The 21558-nt window shown below is 36.9% G+C and overlaps 1 protein-coding gene and 1 non-coding gene across 2 annotated transcripts in view; one reads left to right on the top strand and one right to left on the bottom strand.

The window, feature by feature from the left end:
- The window catches only part of LOC145303526 (QRFP-like peptide receptor), a 103415-nt gene that overhangs the window by 75945 nt on the left and 5912 nt on the right, over nt 1-21558 (bottom strand). The gene's annotated exons all lie outside the window — the stretch shown is intronic.
- Trnar-acg (transfer RNA arginine (anticodon ACG)) lies at nt 18002-18074 on the top strand. Its single transcript has one exon. It is a non-coding gene; the product is annotated as a tRNA-Arg (tRNA).

Here is a 21558-nt window from a genome sequence, read left to right on the forward strand (position 1 = left end):
AGACGAAACGAAATAGATAAAGCTTGATTATAGCAGTCGGGAAAAAGGGAGGGAGATGCAGAAAAGAAATGATAGAAAGCACAAATAGACAACCGGAAGAAAAAGAGAATTGAAAAGTTAGGAGAGGGTGGGAAAAAAAAAGAAAGATTTATTGATATTTTGCGAGAAAAACAAAAGATCGCAGATGAATTCATACAGACGTGGTTACGCAAGAGGTCAACGTTAAGAGCCACTTAATATTGCATCCTAGAAAACAAAGCTATCAGAACGAACTACATATATAAAAAAAAAAGGCAAAGATCAATAAAACACGAACAAAATGACAAATGTCGATTAGGGAGGTTTAAATTCGCAACTATGGGGTGGGGACCAATTGTATCCCCTGAAATAATATATTTGCAGCAAAATGCAGCTTAGTTGAGGGAAAAGAAATGCTGCCAAATCTCTAGCAGCAACTAGTAGAAGAAAGTAAGGAAAGCCTTTGTTCTGCAGAACATGTTCTGAACGTTCTGACTTGTTACAAATAAAAAATTGTGAAGATTGGATATACTTGAAACATTACTTTGCAGATCTTCACACAGATTTTGCTGCCAGTTTTTTTTTTTAATTTATTTATTTTTTTTTCTGGAAGGAGCAGGAGGCGGGGTAAGCAACTCCTCCCCACCTCCCACCCCACAATTAAGTTCAATGGAAACCACTGCTTTTTTGGAGAAAGATGCTTTAAACCCGTTCTCATGAAATGCTTAAGGCCAGGGACGTGCAGGGGAGGGGGAGAATGCTAGGGGTGCTCAAGCACCTACCCTTTTTACTCCTGTTTTAGAAGTGCCCTTTTTAGAGGAATACATTATAGGACTGTACTCCACCGAGACATTTTTTCTGTTTTACTTGAGCGCCTACCCTGAAAATGTTCTCTGCACGTCACTGCTTAAGACGGTCCAACCTCAAACAGATTGTATCTCCAGTGGCTCCTATGTAAGCTCAGTTTAAACACTTGTAAAAAAAAGAAAAGAAAAAAAGAAAAATGTGATGAGAAACAGCTACATAGATGATTTATAAGACGGGCAAAAGAACTTGCAGGTGAAAACACATAGACATGGTTACAGAAAGGACAGAGGGTTTGAATTACTACAAGGAGTGTTCAATAAGTTGTTTCATCTCAATGAAATTTTGCAACGATTTATATCTCTATAGTTTAGGTGGCAAATGACAGCTTTGGAATAATTATGGTTTCTGATTTACACATGTTTGAACTAAGTCAAGAATGAAATATATATATATATGCATATACTAGAATTTTCAGAATGTGAGAGATGATATACTTATTTTCACAGTCAAGCAACGTCGCAGCTCATAAGAGCCATGAAAGCCAACAAACCGAATACCTAAGACTCAAGTTTAGCCCTCATTTGCCTCATCAGTTCTACACACCTGAACTCTGGATTTGAAACCCGAATCTCTTACATGCGAGGCTGCAAAGCGAGTACCCTGCCACGTGAGCAACTGCAGTCTTGGACTCCCAAGTGTGTTTGCTTTCATGGCCTGCGTGAGTTGCAACATTGTTTAACTATGGAAATATATATATATATATATATATATATATATATATATATATATATATATATATATATATATATAATGAAAATCGTTCCAGACAAGTTGTGTAGCCACTTGATGTAAGGAGCTAATTAGAACAAAAGATGATTATTGCAAAAAGCCAGCAATGCTGACTGCCTTTAGTTTGGAAAGAACCAAGGATATAGCTAGGAGGAAAACAGTCAGCAGGTGGAGAGTTCCACAAGCCAGCAGTTTTTGGAGAACAGCTACTGGAACAGGAAGCTGTATTACAATGAAACATCAAAACAGCGAATTGATGGAGACCACTAGACTAAGTCAAACGAGCGTGATTGTTAATTGCATGATAAAGAATGCTATGAGAGAGTTGAAAATGGTGCGTGGAATTAACAAAATTTGATTACTTATAAGGGCGATTCACAACAAATATCTGTTCACATTGGATTCGAAGGCAATGATGTTGCAGAGTGCAGGAAAGCGATCCTGTGATAACATGTTCCACATATTGGCAGCTCTTAAAAAGAAACTCTGTTCACGGAAAGCCCGCTTGTTTTTATATTTAATCGATTTTATATGATTTTAGAAATGCTATGGAAGCAAAAAAATAACACTCGATTAGCTACAACCACTATATATGATTTCCTGCACTCTGTATCACTGCCTAAATCTAAACGTATATTCCATGAACAAAGCTTCTTTCCCAGAACTGCCCGCCTATGGAACACTGTTCTGCTGGCCTGCTTCCCGGTTGAATACAACATGATAGACTTCAAATCGAATGTAAACCTGTTCTTATTGAGCCGTCCCCATAAATACTCAAATTCTACCCAATTTACACCATTAACGATTACTACGCTATCAACTTACATTCATTGACCCTTATCCTCAAGTGGCCGTCGGGCCTTGATAAGTGGTGCCTCTTAAGTAAAAAAAAAACAAAAAAAAACTTGCTTTTTGTTTTAATAATAAATCACTGCTTATCAAAGCCTAAAACACGTAAAGATAAACGTTAATGAGGTGGGCAGAGTGATTGCTGAATAATAAGGAATAATATGCAAAGACCGAAAATCTCTGTACACCATCCACTCAAAACAACAGTTGACCCAGAGCAATTGTTTCCCCTTTGCCAGAAACATCAATACAACTTATGAAATGTGAAGACAAAATAGAGGGGGCGGGTGAAAGTTGAAATTGCCGAGAATGACTGAATAAAAAAGACAATATTTTTTGGTATCACGTGTAAACTTGATAACATTTTTGTACTTGTCCAGTTTACGATCTACATCTCCGTCAACTGCGCGTCAGCATGTTTCGGCAGTTTACACAAGCAGCCGGAAGATGCCGACGCGATTTGTCAATCACCTGTCAGAGGAATACAAGTTTCAATGAAAGCGTTTAATTCATTAAATCAAGAAATTGTTTTAAGACCGAAAATCACTTTCAACACACTTTGTCAACACGAAATCCTCTTTTTTTCGCATGTTAAAAATGGCTTTCTAAAAAAGGTAAGGGCGATGATACGCCTTTACTTAACGTCTGGCAGTCTTCGCTTCGTAATATATCGGAACATGCGGACGCGAAATTGCCGGAGATCGGATCAGGGTCGTAAACGATATGAATGCTAAATTTTGATTAAAAAAAGAATGGAAATCTCACTCCCCTTAGAATAAAACCTTCAGTATTTACTTTTTTAATAAAAATTAGTTTTGTTGTTGATGTTGTTTGTTTTTTAATTCTTAGTATAAATTAGTTTTGTTATGTGTATGTAAAGATTTACTAAACCGCATACCTGTCTGTCAACTTGATATAGCTTCGGAACAAACGGCGGCTATCATTTGATGTAAGTTATAACCAAAGTGTGTGTTCTGACATTGGTAAGGATTCGGTTTGGTGCTGAATCTTCAATAACAATGGCGGGTAGATGTTTCTTTTGCCCCTGATATAGTCTTCTTATACGTAATTGAGCCGGAAAATATATTTCTGCCAGTCAAAATATCTTTTTTCTTTTTCTTTTTTTTTCTTTCTTTCTTTCTACGAATTATTTTTCCGTGTTGGATCAATTGCTTAATCTGATAAGCCACCCTCCTTCCCCCGTCTTTCCCTCTCTCCGTCTTTTTTTTTTCTGTCTATTTTAATTCAATAACGATTATGTTTCATTCCTCGATTCACCCACCAATCAGATTAAAGGTGACAAAGATGTGATGAGGAGAGGGAGGAGAGTTGGAAGGGGGGGGGGGTAAAAACTACGAATTTAGGAAATTAAACATGAAGATAAAAACGATAAGAGAATAAAAACTTGTAGATATGAAAAGACAGAGAGAGACAGAGAGAGAGAGAGAGAGACAGACAGACAGACAGAAACAGAGACCGACAGACAAAGAGGGAGAGATTGAGAGAGAAAGGAGAAAGAAAGAGAAAGAGAGAGGTGGAAGGGGCTACGTGTAAGAAAAGAAATTAATAAAATGAAAATATGTAAGATGGTGAAGAAGGAAAAAAGATGAATAGTTGTGTAAATAATAACTTGAAGGTGAAATCACGCTATTGACCTTATGTGAAGCAACAGCAGCAACGAATGTTGTTTTTCGGTATCGACCTTCGATTGGACAAAACCAGCAATTAGCAGTTCCTTCCAGTCAACTCAAGGTGCAAGGATTTCAGTCAACCCCAGGTGCGGTTTTCATTTTCATTAAATGGCTGGCCTTGAATAAGAACAGAGATATATTGTCGCCTGACGATGTCTTTTAAAACTGAAACAATAGATTTATTGTAGCGACTTATGGTAATTTTGTCTACCTAAATTGAATAAAAGAATATCTTGCTTTTTAATTGAGCATTATATATATATTACAATAGAAAAATGCAAGCATCAAAAGTAATATGGTTAAAATTTAAGAACAGTAAAAGTACTAGTTGTTAAAAGTAAAAAAGAAAAAGACAAAATATTATTGTAAAAATATAATATAATTTAAAATATTGCAACATTAAGAATTTTTTTAAATTCAATTTAACATTATATAATCAATTCTTAATCAATATTGCAATATATTAAGTTATAAATTTATTAATTTTTTTACTAGAATATCTTGTCTTTTTCTTTTCCAGTTTTAACAACTAGTCCTTTTACTTTTCCATGTTTAAATCTTAACCATATTAGTTTTCCTGTTCGCATTTTTCTATATAATTCATGATTTTTCCAGGCTTTGTTTCACGTGTTACCTGTGAATTATTAGCGATAGTACAGCTAAGCGACAGATCAAGACAGCAGTGAATTATTAGTGACAGCTTTTTTTTTTTAATATCCTGTTACATCATCATCTCCGCCGTTCCCAGCCAATTTGAGGTAGCATAACAGATTTGGTTGCTATGGTAATCAACAGCCAATAAAAAAAAAAACGCCTCTCCGTTCCTTACAAATTCTGAAATTTTTTAACACAGTATTTTTATTATAACTTACTGAACGAAAATTGAATTTTTTCTTTCAAAATATAGCTGAGGAGATGCCCTATGAAATGTAATAATTGTTTGAAATTTAGTCGCAAAATGAGTGAGCGGTGAAGCTTTAAAGCAGTTCTAAATGACTAAAACTAACACTTAACCATATATTCAAACACGATAAACCCCTTAAGTATTGGTGCACAAATGACAATAAAGCCAATGCGATTTTGACTCGTTGTATCAATTAAGCCAACAATTAACCCTCCAACAGCAGAGAATAGTTTATATTGGAAACAGTTCACAATATGAAAAACAGATGCTGCAGTATTCTCCTCACCATTAAAATACATGATTTGGCGTAAGAGTGATCGACTTGCAACTTTTTTTTTATCACTAGGTCTATGTCAACAGAATATTCTTTCATTCTTTTGACTCTAAAGTATATATCCGACATCGTAAGACACTGTCAATCAACCAAGAACCACATCAGTCTATATAAAAACATATAAGATATTAATAGATATATACTCAAGAGTCAAAACAATGAAAAGAATATACTGTTGTCACGGCCCTATTTATTGCTAATGAATTATAACTTATCAAGGTGAAGAGCATCTCTAGGATGAAGGTTAATAAAACCAAAATGACTGCCAACGGAAAGATTTTTTTTTACAAGGGAGTCGCCACTTATCAAGGCCTGAAGGCCACTCAGGGGTAAGGGTTAATGAATGTAAGGTGTAGTAATTGTTAATAGTGTAAGTTAGATACATTTTAATTATTTAAGGGGACTGTTTCACAAGTTCTTGTTGAACTGTACTAGACATTAGACTTGAAGGCTACCATACTGTAGTCGGCTGGGAAGCAGTAGTTCTAGGAAAGAAACTATGTTCATGGAATCTGCATTTAGATTTAGGTACAGATAGCGAGTGTTGATAGTGGTTGTAGCTAGTCGAGTGTTTTTCGTGAAAATTTGTCAAGGATTGGGAGGCATAGATTGGAGCTCAAATGAGCACGTAGTGAAAATAAAAATGGAGCAGAAATAGGCTCACAACGTCTCTTCTGTGGGAAAGAGAAAAGAGTATCACATCCTGTTTTAAAAAAGGTTTTGAAGCCGGTTTTGATACCTATCAAGGCAGGATAGGAAAATCCAAGTAGCTCCTACCCAGATGTGGCAATAATACTCTATTTTAGGACGTACTTGGCTCTTATGCAGATACAGGATTGCATCGGCAGTGAGATACCCCTACAATGACCCAACCATTTTTCCAACGATTTTGGCAACAGATTTGAGAGATGTATTCTATTTCAGGTCAGGAGTGAAGTTCAGTCCCAAAAATTTGTCAAAACATGGTGCTTCCCCAAGTCGAGGGCCATTCATTTCAATTGGGGCCGGATGGGGGTCACAACGATTATGATGAAAAGAGAGAAGTTTGGTTTTAGATACATTAAAATTAACCAACCACCTTTTTCCCCATTGCACCACGTGTTCAAGATCAGAAGAGAGAGAACCAGAAAGATCTTGGTCATTGCTGGTCTTTGAAGAGTTGCCATAGGTTGTGGTGTCGTCAGCATAAATGTCTATGAATGACCTAAGAATGCGATTTGAGAGATCATTGATGAAGATCAGGAAGAGGGTTAGGCCCAGGATGGAACCCTGAAGGATGCTAGTGGTAATACAATGAGCTTTTGATTTCTGTCCATCGACAACTACTCTTATAAACCTATCAGAGGGAAAGGATTTAATAAATGAGAGAACTTTTCCAGGTATGGAATAGCTGGAATTCTTGTGAAGTAGACCTTTATACCATACCCTATCAAAAACCTTGGATATGTCAAAAGCTATTGCTCTAGAAACAAAGCCTTTGTCAAGAGATTCACTAATCCTGTGTGATATTACAGTTAGCACATCAGCTGTAGATCTAGCAGAATGGAAACCGTGTTGCATAACGCTATAGGAATACGGACACTGATTGGTGTATTTGATTACTTATGGATCAGTTTATGACAAGAATTTGTTTACATTGTATTTGAGGACAACTAAAAAATAAACAATTCTACAGTAATGTGTTCCACATGTGAGAAGCTTTTACAAAGAGCTCTGTCTATGGAATTTTTGCTGGATGTCAGGCACATGTAGGGAGAAAGGAAAGCCATGCCATTTTTTTTTTCTGAATTGTTCCTAGTGCTCCTACAATTACTGTAATTTTGTTGATACTTCATATTCTTTTCAACTCCCTCACAAGTTCCATACATTTGCATCGTTTTTCTGCATTCTTCATTTTTACCTTTTGACCTGTTGTGATGGCGAAATGTACGATTTAGTAGGCTTTTTTCCTTCTTCTTTTAGACTATTATCATGCTAAGACTCTTTGTTTGAATCAGTTTGTACTCCCAACTCCCAGAGGATCTTATGATCTCCTTTTTTCCATTTATTATTTGTTTGTATCTTCAAACTACACATATTCATTTGCTATTATTACTAGATGTATCTAATTGGCGTTAACCAGGATGCCGTGAAATTATTTTAGCTTTTAATTTTTATTTCTTTGCCCATTTTTAAAACTTATACGAGAAAAGAAATAAATTTCATGTGTAAGGAAGACAACTCTTTTTATATTCTTCGATTAATAGTAAGAGTTATACACCTTGCTGTATTTTTTTTTCGATTACTTCGAGAGTCGTTCTAAAAATAAAGCCCCCTATTTTTTTTTAATTCACAAGCTTAAAAGTTGAAAAGCTATGATGACGGGAGTGATGCCATTAAATTTATTTTTCTACATAGACACCTCCGTTCTCAACGCACTTTTGCCAGCAATGAACGATGCCTCAGTCATAAAAGTTCGGAGGGCACTTAGTCAATCACATCTCTGTCGCCACTCTGAAATCAACGAACCCATCTCTTAACCGTGCTAACATCGACTGCATTGGATTCGTAAACCTTCAACATGCATCAGTGAATGTTGATCGATTCGAATTTTCTGGATATAAGAATTCAATGATGCATCTTTGTTTCTGATGCACGTCCGTGACAGGAGGTGCTTTCTTAGAATCTCACACCGTCGATATCTACAACGGAAAGATGAAACTTTCAAGTCATGAATGCATAAGTTTAGTCATCATAACAATGAAATTTCTATCCCCTCTGATCCATTCGGCAGAATAAAAAACAGGAGATATTAATTTTGAAACAACTCTCATAGTTAAAAACATTTCATGATAAATCTCACCTGTCTGTTTAAATGCATGTATGTATGCATGTATGTATGTATGTATGTATGTATGTATGTATGTATGTATTATGTATATCTGCCTAAAACTTTCGACAGAAGCGACGGATTTTCACGAGATTGGTATCATTTTGAAGCTCGACCCTTTGGATGACAAATATCGAAAAATTGGCCAAGAACATTAATTTCTTCACCCTCAACTGGGCGCTTTTCTATAGGAAGGGGTCGCTTTTTTCGCTGATATTTTCGAAAGTCATCCCCTCTTTTCGATAGTATTGCATTAATTTAAACCTGTGTCACATCCGGTTTGGCGATTGGCGCAACAGCAAAGACATCACGTTTTTTTTTTCACATTCTTTACCTCCTTCGCAAACGGGTTCGAGCCTGCTTGCCTACTACCACTTTTTTTTTTTTTTTTTTTGCTTAACACACACCTCCAAATACCCGGGCAAGCCGGGCTCCCAGGCTGGTAAATGATAAAACGTTGACAAGAAAGTTATTGCGGTTTTTAACTTTTAAATTCAAATGAACATATCTCGGCTCAAACAAAATTTTATTGATCGAAATATGCATCATCAGAATCAACACACTTTTGCCAACGCAAAACAAGTGTATTTATGCCAGTAACGTAAAAGTCTTGCTTCTGGTGGCGATAAAGTTGCTGGAGGCGTTTTTAATATTGCTTAGGTTTTTTTTAAGTATTTTTCAGACAGAAAGTTATTGAGATGCTTGAAAAAGTGGTTGTCAGTAGGTGAAAGGTCTGGAGAGTATTGCAGATGAGACAGTTTTGTAGCCCAATTCGTTCAACTTCTGCTGGGTCGGTTAAGCAATGTGCAGTCGGGCATTATCATGGAGGAGAATTGAGTCTTTTCTGTTGACTAATGCTGGGTGTTGTTGTCGAAGTTTCTGATGCATTTCATCCATTTGTTGATAGTACTTCTTTGCCATAATGGTTTTTGCCTGCATTTAAAAAACTGTAATGGATGAAAACGGCTGCAGACCACTAAGCAGCAGCATGACTTTCTTTTGGTGCAACTCTGGCTTCGGGAAGTGTTGTGGAGCTTATTCGGTGTCTAACCACTGAGCTGAGCATCGCCAGTTGTAAAGAACCCACTTTTTATCCCAAGTCATAATGTGGTTGAGAAACGGGTCATTCTTGTTGTGTAAAAGAAGGAAAAATGACACTTCATAACAGCGTTTTTTTTTTTTTTTTTTTTTTTGGTTGTCATTTAATTCGTTAGGCACCCATTTATCAAGTTTTTTTTGCCTTTTTAACCTCTCTGAAGTGGCTGGAAATCGTCGTATATGTTACTTCTAATTTAGAAGTAAGTTCTCAAACAGTTGTATGTAGATTGGCTTCGATTAAGTCTCTTTAATTGATCGTTTTCAAGATGCTCAGCGCCACCACAAAATTTTTTAAACCACCATTGTGCTGTACATTCAGTAGTGGTTCCTGGACAAAACGTTTCATTGATTTCGTGAGATGTTTCAGCAGTTTTTCGGCCTAGCTTGAATTGAAATAAGAAAATTATGCAAATTTGCTTTTTCCCATCTTGTATTCAACGTTCTGAAAAGAAAACATAATTGTTTTACAACGATTGTAATTTAAACGATTAGATAGTGCGAAAACGCTCTTTAAATGATATATAAATGAATGTATTATAACGAAAACTTATTTGAAAATACATCATTTGAAATCAAAATTAAAAATTCAGCAACAATTCTTCTCAGCCTAATAAATTATCTGTGCCGGACTAAGTAATATTTGAAATAAATAGTATCAACGTACTTTATTATATTGCCAATAATATGGTATAGCAAGAACATGCAAACATTGGCTAGTCAGAAACAAAGTTGTTTTGTCAACTTAAATGCTATTATTATTATTATTATTATTATTATTATTATTATTATTATTATTAGTAGTAGTAGTAGTAGTAGTAGTAGTAGTAGTAGTAGTAGTAGTAAAAAAAATATGTTTTCTTCCTTGCTAGCTGAAAGAGATGGTATAATAATGAATGAATATATATTACACTGGCTCCCTACACCCAATGGAAGAGGTAATATCTGGGTGGATGTTATCATGACCACAGAGCAAATACTACACTACCTCCCCCTGAATTAGCTTTGAAAGATAGTACATTAGTCTGAATGAGTGTAGTAAGCTGAATTGAGTATTAAAAGTACAATTAATAAAAGTAATAGTATAGTTTCGGCTTCAGACAGACAGATGCAAAATCTCCATTAGTAATAGATTTCGAAAATCCGTGATATTATACAACTTTATACTTTCAAAGTTAACCTTAAAATTAACTGAGGATTATACAAGTGAGTTAATCCGAAATACAATGAACTAAATACTAATTTGAAAGATGTAATCATTCTATGTATTCCTTGTGGGGACGATTACAATAAAACTTGAAAGTATTAATACATAACTGACTGACCTTGGAAAATTAGGTTTGCTTTTAATTAGATCAAGAAGCATCCTTATGAGAGTCGTTCCAAAAGTAAGGCGTCCTATTTTTTAACTTAACTAACGTTGAAAAGCTATGAAGAAGGGAGCGGTACTATTAAAACGAGTAACCTTTTGTGCTCCAGAATTTATTTTTCTACATAGTCACGAACATTCTCAATCCACTTTTGCCGGCCTCTTTTGATGCCTCGATCGTAAAAAATCCGAAGTGCACTTTGTCATTCACATCTCTGTAGCCACTCTGAAATCGACGATCCCATCTCCTAACTATGCTGACATCGAATTCATCGGCTTTGTAAACGTTTAACAGGCACCGATGAATGTTGATCGCTTCAATTTTTTCTGCATGGAAGAATTCAATGATGTATCTCTGCTTCTGATGTACGTCTATGACAGGGGGTGCTTTTTTAGAGTTTACATCTTTCTCATACCATCAATATCTGCAACAGAGGGATCAAACTTTCAGGCCATAAATGCATACGTTCAGTCATTGTAACAATGCAATTTGCAATCCCCTCTGATCCATTCATCCGGAATAAAGATAGGCGGAATTACTTTTTGAATTTCCCTTATATATATATATATATATATATATATATATATAGTCATCCACATACAGTACTGTTTCGCTGTTTCACAGCTCATCAGTGCGGCTAGACAAGCAAAAGAAATATAAATTATTAGGAATAATAGTAAGATAATAAATGTGAGACGATAAATTATAAGGGATGCGATATAGAAAACATTTTTAAGTGAATAAGATAGAGGATAGATAGATATAATAAGAGGATAAAAAATACAAAGGAGTGTGGGATAAATAAATATATATATATATATATATATATATATATATATATATATATATATATATATAAAATATGCATCAAGTGTGCTTGAAAGTCAATCACAACGTAATATTAGGAAAATAAATAAATATTTTACTTGTTTGAAATTTACAACATGAACATATTTCGGAGCTATACTCCATCCTCAGTATATTGTTTTCTTTCTTTTTTACTTTTCTTCTTCCTTGCCATGTTGTAAAGTTGGAGAAAGAAAAGTCTGTTTGTAAAGAGCCGCGTGTTGTATCTCAGCGGCTGTATTTTCAAGTGTTGGAACTGTGCATAAGTATCGCGAGAATAACATCAACGGTGTGAGTTCCATATAAAAACATTGATTTAATTTGAATAATTTTCTTTACTCAAATTCAGCTGGTTGCTGTAGGATCTGGGTCTTTTTGATGTTAATGTCAAATCCCAGGAGCCGGTAGGCCTTCCCAAAGGCATCCAAGATGCTCTGGAGGTCCGCTTCTGAGTGGGCAACCAGCACATTGTCATCTGCGTATTGAAGCTCCATGATGGTCGATGTGAGGACCTTGCTTTATGCTCTAAATCTGCTGATGTTAAAAACTCTGCCATCTGTCCTGTACATGAGTTTGATTTCCTCGGGTAGGTTCTGGCTAGTGAGAAGAAGGATGGTAGAGATGTAGATGGCGAACAGGGTTGGGGCAATGATGCCGCCTTGTTGACACCGGTGTCAACTTTGAAGGGAGATGTTTCCAAGCCACCATTACCGACCACAACTGCTGTCATGTCATCATGAATAAGTCTCAAGATTTTTAGATACTTGTTTGAACATCTAATCTTGGAGAGGACACACCAGAGGGAAGTTCTCTTCACAGAGTCGAAAGCCTTTGTGAGGCCACAATATATATATATATATATATATATATATATATATATATATATATATATATAGTATGCATGTTTTGCTGTACCACATTATAGCTCTTCAGTGTGGCTAGACAAGCACCCATCCCAAACTTAGGATCGAACTAACAACCATCGAGTTGATAGTCAGTAGTTCTATTCATTGGGCAACTGGAACAGGTGCCACTGGCAATAATGAATATGCTTTATACAAATATTGACTGCCACTCTCACAGTGCACCATTTGTTTATTTACAATGAACTTTGCATACATATATATGAAATTAAAATGGAGGCAGAGAGACCTAGAGGCTCGACGTTTTGGGCTTTCTTAATGATTAACCACCCCCCTCTTGTGAAAGCCTGCATAAGACAGGTGCAACGTCGAGACTCTAGGTCTCTCTGCCTCCATTTTCAATTTCAATATCGTCGGATTTTATCCATTTTTAATAATCCTATATATATATATATATATATATATATATCACAGAAGGCCAAAACAATCTAAGTACCGTCAGTTTTAAATCTAAACAAAGGGGACCTATAATTGGCTTCCTTTTCTGAGCTCTTTTTGGAAAATGGCAGCTCGCACGTTGTGTGAATTGTTGATAATATTTCGATCCTCTATTTTACTTTTATTCTTTTACTGATTCGACATTGTATATCGCAGAATTTACCTCAATTATGGAATTTACTTCCAAAGAAAATTGGTTGCATTTCAGCCTCTGTAATTTAAAGACCTGGTTCGATATAGTTAGTTTGGAAGTCAGTTTCTAAAAAAGCTGTTCAGCACATGACAGCATGTAAAACAGACATTAAACTGATGATAATGATCATAATCATGATCATGACGATGATGATGATGATGATGACGATGATAATGTTTTGTGTGCGTGTGTGTGTGTGCTTAAATGTACGTTTATGAAAAATTGTATTTCATAGAAATGAGGAAATGCATGCGGAAGAGAATACGTCATGCGTGAAATGATTCATGTTATCAAACATTGGTCGAAAAAGAAATGAGAACATGTTACCAACGTCCATTAAATATTTCCGATAACCAAACAAGATTCTGCGATGAAGTGTATCCGAATTTATGGTTCTCTTCTCTCCATATTTATTGGCCCTCTCATGAAGAAAAAGTAGAGTTAGACACAAGGCCGGTTTTTACTATGGGGGAAAATTCATCTCTCCAAAAAGAGGCACTTTGTATTGGGAAAAAAATTTTAATTACCCTAGTCTAGAATTAACTCTTCCTTTACTCGTCGAGGACAGACAAAATGAAATGTACTATCAGGACAGGTACTACACTTTGCTCCTAACCCCAAAAGGGCAATGACTATGACATTTAGAAAGTCAGGCCCATATCAAAGTATAGAATCTGTTTTGGGCGGTTTGACGAGACTAACCTCTCAGGCATTACCTGAGTTATTGTCGAACGCTTCAGAGATCATGGTTAATTTTGTATGCATTCAGTTTGCTTTATTTTTAAAGCAACTGGTGGTGGTGGGGGGGGGGTATTTAGTTCTCTCCTACCGCAAGAACTGTAACACTAGACTCAGAAAGTGGGATTGAGAAGTCAGCGCCCCCGAAGATGGGCACTCTGACCTGATAAAAGTGCCTGGGCAGCCCTGTCGGCATTTCCCAGAACTTAGAACTACACAGAACTTAACTCCCACCACAAAATTAACAGGAACCAGGTCATTACAGAAATGGTATAATCTCTGTTGATTTTGAGGGCCGGGATAAAATCCCTAACCCATTTTTTGAAGGTAGTGCTGAATAATTTGATCTTATGTCTAACTTTGCGGCTGTAAGAGACATCTAAACAATTTACAATATAAATAATATAGAGATATGTTTGTGGAAGCGTCTGTCCCGCCACCCCTCTCTCTCTCTCTCTCTCTCTCTCTCTCTCTCTCTCTCTCTCTCCTTCTCTCTCTCTCTCTCTCTCTCTCTTGTGTGTGTAGGTTTTTTCTATATATGTACACGCATGCATACACATGCACGTAAATACAATGGAGATGCAAAGGCACGTCTGTACATGTTTGCAGTCATACGTAGAGATTCTAAAGACACAGACACGAACCTTTATTAATATGTTGAATACACTAATCTGACTGCATAAATACAATTAAATATAGATAGAGGAGAAATATATATATATATATATATATATATATATATATGTGTGTGTGTGTGTGTGCGTGTGTATATATATGTGTGTGTGTGTGTGTGTGTGTGTGTGTGCTTGTAGGGAGACCCGATGTTGCCCGGGATTGACGATCAACGAATGTTCCACATGCCAATATTTTTATTGTCATCGGAATAGATGAAATCGCCCATTTTGCCTGCTCTAGTTGAGGACCCATCGTGGTGCACTGATAGGAAGCTTCACATGCGTCCCCACAGTGACTTATTCCACAATACATTGTAGTCTACATTGCACTGTAGAGGATCTACTGCTGATTTTATAAAATTATTTTTTATTATATATAATGGCTCAAATTTAAGTTTAAAATGAAAAAGTCAAGTATCATGGTTCAATTGAACTTCAAACAGAAGCATCCATTTTGAATGCACCTCTGTCATATCAAAGAACCTACTGTTGATTTTATGTGTTGGGCCTTTCGGCTTGTGCGGTAATAAAACTTCTCAAATGCACTTGTGATGTTAGGTTGTGTAAGGTGTTAACTTTTATCAAAATCGCCTGTTCCTTCTTTCATCGGATTTTTTTTTTTGATTATTGATTATCGATACTTATTGAAGACATTCCAATACAAAACCTATCTAAGAACACTGTCAGATACATAAAGTACATTTGTGTGAAATTTCATAAAAATCGGCACAGCCGTTTTGGAGCCCACAGAGAACATACACACACACACACACACACACACACACACACACACACACACACACACACACACACAACGTTCTTTTTAGCGAAGAGATAGAGATTTGAACGCCTATTACTGATTTACACAGCTGATAAGATAAAGAATGATCATTAATATAACAGTGAGTTATTAGGCCATCAATATCTGAGACATTGCAAACTTTTATTAATACTACAAATAAACCGATTCCTAAAAATAAACATCCCCCCTCCTCTCACTCTCTCACACACACACACACTCTATCTTATTCTCCCTTTCTCCTTCCCTCTCTCTTCCTCTTACTCTCTTTTTATCCCCCCCTCTCTCTCTCTCTCTCTCTCTCTCTCTCTTTCTCTTACTCTCTCTTAATCTCATTTAATATCGTGTAATCTCTCTCAATCTTTCCGCAATTATTATTTACACACTTGGGGTTTTCAGACAATTCATTATCAATGATTACTCATTGACAATAACAAGTGATGTTCCCTGGAGTCTGAGTGACAATAATTCTTATTGGAGTGGAAATCTAGTTTGTGTTCTCCATACTACTCGGTATTTCGATCTGTTTCATGACTAACTAAGTCTTATTTCATCACTTGTACGTGTTTTTGGAGGGGGGGGGAGGGTCATTTTGTGGATTTCTTCTTCTTCTTCTTCTTCTTCTTATTATTATTATAAAAAATGTGAGTTAATCAACGGTTCTTTCTCTAAAACTTTATTTCTTATTTATTTTAATTATGCAAAATACATACTAAAATTTTCATTAGTTTGGAGATTGAGTTATATTGGAAAGAAATTCATTTTGATTCTCTAATTAGTTGTAATTTGCAATTAACTCAGCAAGCAACTTATCTTTTGCTAAAATGGGTGATTATTTGGAAATATGGGGTGCTGTATGTGCTCTCCGCTTATCTCGGCATTGTTTCCAGCTGTCCTTGATTTCTCCTTACACTGGAATCAAGTAGTGCCGATTCAGGAGAGATATGGGTGACGATTGCACAGCCCTTCCTTCCCAATTACATGTACAACCATCCTCACAGGGGGTATTTTTTTTTTTTTTTTACATAGGCATCACCACATTATCAAGGCCAAGAGGCCACTCAAGGATAAGGGTTAAAGAGTGTACAGTAGAAATTGGACAATATAGTAATCATTAGTAATGAAAATTTGGTAAATTTGATAACTTATATGGAACGGCTCATCAAGAACTTATTTACGTTAGACTTGAACACAACCATATTGTAGTCAGCCGGAAAGCAGGAAAACGGAAGACAATTCCACAGGCGTGCAGTTCTAAGAAAGAAGCTTTGTTCATGGAATCTACGTTTAGGTTTAGGCACAGATAAAGAGTGGGGGGAATTATTGATAGTGTTTACAGCTAGACGAGTGTTTCTTGTGAAAGTTTGGCGAGGGGGGACCATAGATTGAAGCTCAGTCGAACACTTTCCATGAAAATAACGATACATCAGAGACAAACTCGCAACATCTCTTCTGTGAGATAGAGGTTGCAAGGAAGAGAAAAGGACATCTCCTACGAGGCTACGAAGTCTATTTTGAACTCTATCAAGGCAGGCCAAGTCCTTTCTAGCAGCTCCTGCCCAGATGTGGCAACAGTATTCCATCCTTGGACGTACCTGGCTTTTATATAGATAGAGAATAGCATCAGCAGTGAGATATCTACCGGATCGATAGAAAGATCCCACCATTTTTCCAGCGGCCTTGGCAACAGATTTGATGTACGTGTTCCATTTAAGATCAGGAGTAATGGTCAAGCCAAGAAGCTTGTCAAAACTTGAATTTCAATTGATGCCAGATGTGGATCAGAATGTTGATGATGTAAAGAGAGAAGCTTGGTTTTAGATGCATTAAAAGTAACCAGCCACTCCTTACCCCATTGTACTACGTGCTCAAGATCAGAGGAGAGAGAATTGGAGAGAACTTGGTCGTTTACTGTCTTAGATGTGCTACCATAAATGGTAGTGTCGTCAGCATAGATGTCTACAAATGATGTAAGGATGTGATTTGGAAGATCATTAATGTAGATCAGGAAAAGAGTTGGGCCCAGGATGGACCCCTGAGGGTATCCATTGTCTCTAGAAACTGAACGGAGGCGATGACTGTCAATGTTGAAAGACGTGAAATAAATTAAGGCAAGCTATCTTGTGAACCAATAAATGAACCAATAAAATGTTGCTTTCAGACGTGACGTCTTTGCTGTTGCAGCCATCACCAAACCCGAAGCGGCGAAGGTTTAAATTAAGGCTAGTCAATCAAAAGAGGGGATGACTTTCGAAAATATTAGCGAAAAAACGACCCCTCCTTGTAGAAAAGTGCCCAGTTGAGGGTGAAGGAATTAATGTTTTAGCCAATTTTTCGTTATTTGTCATCCAAAGGGTTGATCTTCAAAACGATACTAATCTTGTGAAAATCCATTGCCTCTGTCGAAAGTTTTAGGCAAACATACATACATACATACATTTAAAGAGATAGGTGAGATTTTTATTATCTACTATTAATAAAATTATAAATGTTTATTTATTTATTTATGTGTGTGTGTGTATATAAAACTTTCGAAGCCCGAAATAAGGGTTTTTGGGTTGTTTTGTGTCGAAAAAGTCGTTGTCAAAAAAGTTACCTACCCAAGTTAACAGAATTAAGCATTGCCGCTATACAGTCACGGTAACATCTTTCGACATATGAACAGGACTTGTGGTGCAATGGATAAGGCATCTGACTACGGATCAGAAGATTCCAGGTTCGAATCCTGGCAAGTTCGTAATAATTTTTACCATCATTCTATCCAACGTTTACTCATTATCCTTACCCCTAGTTAGGGTATTTTTATTTTTTCAGTGATTTTGTTTTGTGCATATGAGAATTTCCCATACTTCAAGTTCACAGGGTAAGCGTTGATGGTAAGATGATGTTGAGTGTACTCGATTTTGTGTTTGAGTCGGTGCTGTGTGTGCTGATGCGGCGCAGACGCTAGTAGATTATACGAGGGTCGTTCCAAAAGTAAAGCCTCCTATTTTTTTTTACTTAAAATGTTGAACAACTTCTTTGTTCCCTCGAATATATTTTTCTACATAGTCATCACCATTCTTAATGCACTTTTGTGCCAATGATGAATGATAGCTGTACATGGGCGTCTGGCATCTGAGTATTTCTACAGCGAATGGGAGGGGGGTATATTTTGTTGCCATTCTAGTTTGTCATGGCTATTTACATTGAGAAGGTGGAAATACAAGTTCAATAAATTCATTGGAGCACATTTCGTGGAAGTACTTGTAAAACAAGGACAAGGATGAAATCTTGCAGTGATGGGAGAGAGGCTGGAGCTTGGTAGACAGTATGAAAACTATTAAATTAGAAATTCCTTTTATCACCTGGCCCAAGAGGAAGAGATTAGTGATTAATGTGCCAAAATGTGACAAAAATACTCCATACATGGGCAAATGGTAACAATATAGAGCTAGTTTGCAGCATTCACTTATGCATCATTTTTGTCCTTAAAGTCCAGTTTTATTATTTTCCTTGGTTTTTATGCATTTTAGGTTGGATATAGTTTGTTCTAATCATATTGTTTTGAACGAGTATCATTAGCAATCTCGTTTCTCTGTTCAATTGTTCTTTTCATAGCTATGCCAAAGTGTTTTTGCATGTCTCTTCTGCTGATATATATTCAATTGCTATAGGGTTATCTGCCCCTTTCCAAAACCCTTTTACTGTGGGGATTCTCTCCCCTTTTATTGTAACTCTTCGGTTCTCCATGTTGTAAATAAAATACACACACATTGTGTGCGTCTTAGTATTTCGTCAAACAAAATGTGTTCATAGTAATTTTTAAAACCTTTCTGGATGTCGCAGGCTCCGGTGATGAGGTATGTGTCCCCACATTTTTATTAAATGACTTCCACTCATTTTCAACATCTTCTTGGGTTAGACTTATAAATGCTCCACATAGCCGCTTCTCCTCCTAATTTCCTTTCCTCAACTTTTTGTTTCCATATTGCACAAACAGTCTTCTATACTTACCAGTTCTATTCCTCCATCTCTCATTTTTACAGAGTCTGCTCGCATCATCATGCAGTGCATTGTCAATAGTCATTAGTTTCTTGCATTTTGGTCCAGGTGTCTGAGTTCCTATTTTATCCAGCATATGAAGAGTCAAGAGTATCTTACAAGTGTAACGTTGTTGTTCTCCATATCTGGCCGCTATGGTGGTTGGCTCTCAATACACAGCACCAGATACAGTTAACTCTCAATAAATGGCACCAGACATAGATGGTTCTCAATACACGGCACCAGACACAGCTGGTTCTTAATATACTGCACCAGACACAGCTGCCAGGCTGGACAGTTAGCTTTCAAAGGAGTAAGAGGTAGAACCTCGCATGTTTGTTGAGCATAACTTCCTAATTACTATGTATCTTTTCTTTTTGCTTTTCTCCCCCATCTTCTGATCTCTATGCCTCTGTATGCATTCCATTCGATGACGTGATGTCCAAGTCATGGCTTAAAATGCTGACTCGGCATGTGAGTCATCATTTAATGGTCAAGCCAGACTACATTACATAAGGAATACTGCACACATATTTAATGTTTTTGTTTACTTAGTCTATTCTGTCCTCGATTAGTGAAAGAGGCGTCCTTCTAGACGAGCAAGTTATATTTTGGTTCCAATCCCCCACATTAAGATCTGACCATGTGTATAACTCTACCCTAACCCTAACCCCAAACTCAACCCTCGTGTAGAGACAAGTAAATAGGAATAACCATTTTTCCTGAAAAATAGGCCTCCTTACAATTCCAATACACACAATTGCTTTCCAATCGAGATTTGGATAGTTCCCCTCCCCCATGGGTTTCCCATCCTCACATCCTGTCTGTTGTCACTTTCTGTGACATCAATCAGTGTTTTCTTTTTTTTCTTTTTTTACATAGGAGTCACCACTTATTAAGACCCTGAGGCCACTCGAGGATAAGGGTTATTGAGTGTACAGTAATCAATAGTCTAATGTTGTAGTGGTCGTTGTTAATGGAAATTTGGTAGATTTGGTTACTTAAGGGGGCAGTTCATCAGTAATTTGTTTATGTTAAACTTGAAGACAACCAAGTTATAGTCAGCTGGGAAGCAGGCAAACGGAAGAGAGTTCCACAGGCATGCACTTCTTAGAAAGAAGCATTGTTCATGGAATCTACGTTTTGATTTAGGCACAGTTAAAGAATGGAGAAAGTTATTGACAGTGGTTTCAGCTAGACAGGTGTTTTTCAAGAAAGATTGGCAAGGGGAGGACCAGAGACTGGAGCTCAGATGAGTACTTGTCGTGGAAGTAACAATAAAACAAAAAACAGGCTCACGATGTCCCTTCTGTGGGAAAGAGGTTGCAGAAAAGAGAACAGGGCATCCCCACTAAGCTACGAAGTCTATTTTGTACTCTGTAAAGGCAGGATAGGCTACTTCTAGCAGCTCCTGCCCAGATGTGGCAACAATACTCCATCCCTGGACGTACTTAGATAGAGAATTGCAGTGAGATATCTGCTGGAGTCGTAGAAAGATCCCACCATTCTTCCAGCGACCTTGGCAACAGATTTGATGTACGTGTTCCATTTCAGATCAGGAGTAAAGGTCAAGCTCAGAAGCTTCTCAAAGCATGAAGCTTCTCTGAGACGAAAGCCCTCCATTTCAATTGATAGCAGATGGGGATCAGAGCGATGTAAAAATAGAAGCTTGATTTTAGATGCATTAAAAGTAACCAGCCACCTCTTTCCCCATTGTACCACATGCTCAAGATCCGAGGAGAGAGGATCAGAGAGAACTTGGTCATTTATGGACTTTGATGTGTTGCCATAGACGGTAGTGTCATCAGCATAGATGTCAACGAATGATCTAAGTATGTGTTTTGGGAGATCATTGATGTAGATCAGGAAGAGAGTTGGGCCCAGGATGGACCCCTGAGGGACTCCAGCATTAATACTGTGAGCATGTGATTTTTGCCCATCAATCACTACTCTTGTGAGCCGATCAAAGAGAAATGATTTTATAATTGAGAAGATATTTCCAGTGATACCGTAGCTGGAAATCTTGTGAAGTAGACCTTTATGCCATACCTTATCAACGACCTTGGATATGTCAAGAGCAATTGCCCTAGAGAGGAAGCCTTTGTTGAGAGATTCACTAATCCTATGAAGATAGCACCGTTAGCACATCTGCTGTAGATCTAGCAGAACGGAAACTATATTGCATCTCACTAAGGAGG

This window comes from Euprymna scolopes, chromosome 19 (genome assembly GCF_053919585.1).
Source record: "Euprymna scolopes isolate OS-2025 chromosome 19, ASM5391958v1, whole genome shotgun sequence".
In the NCBI taxonomy this organism is placed as follows: Eukaryota; Metazoa; Mollusca; class Cephalopoda; order Sepiida; family Sepiolidae; genus Euprymna; species Euprymna scolopes.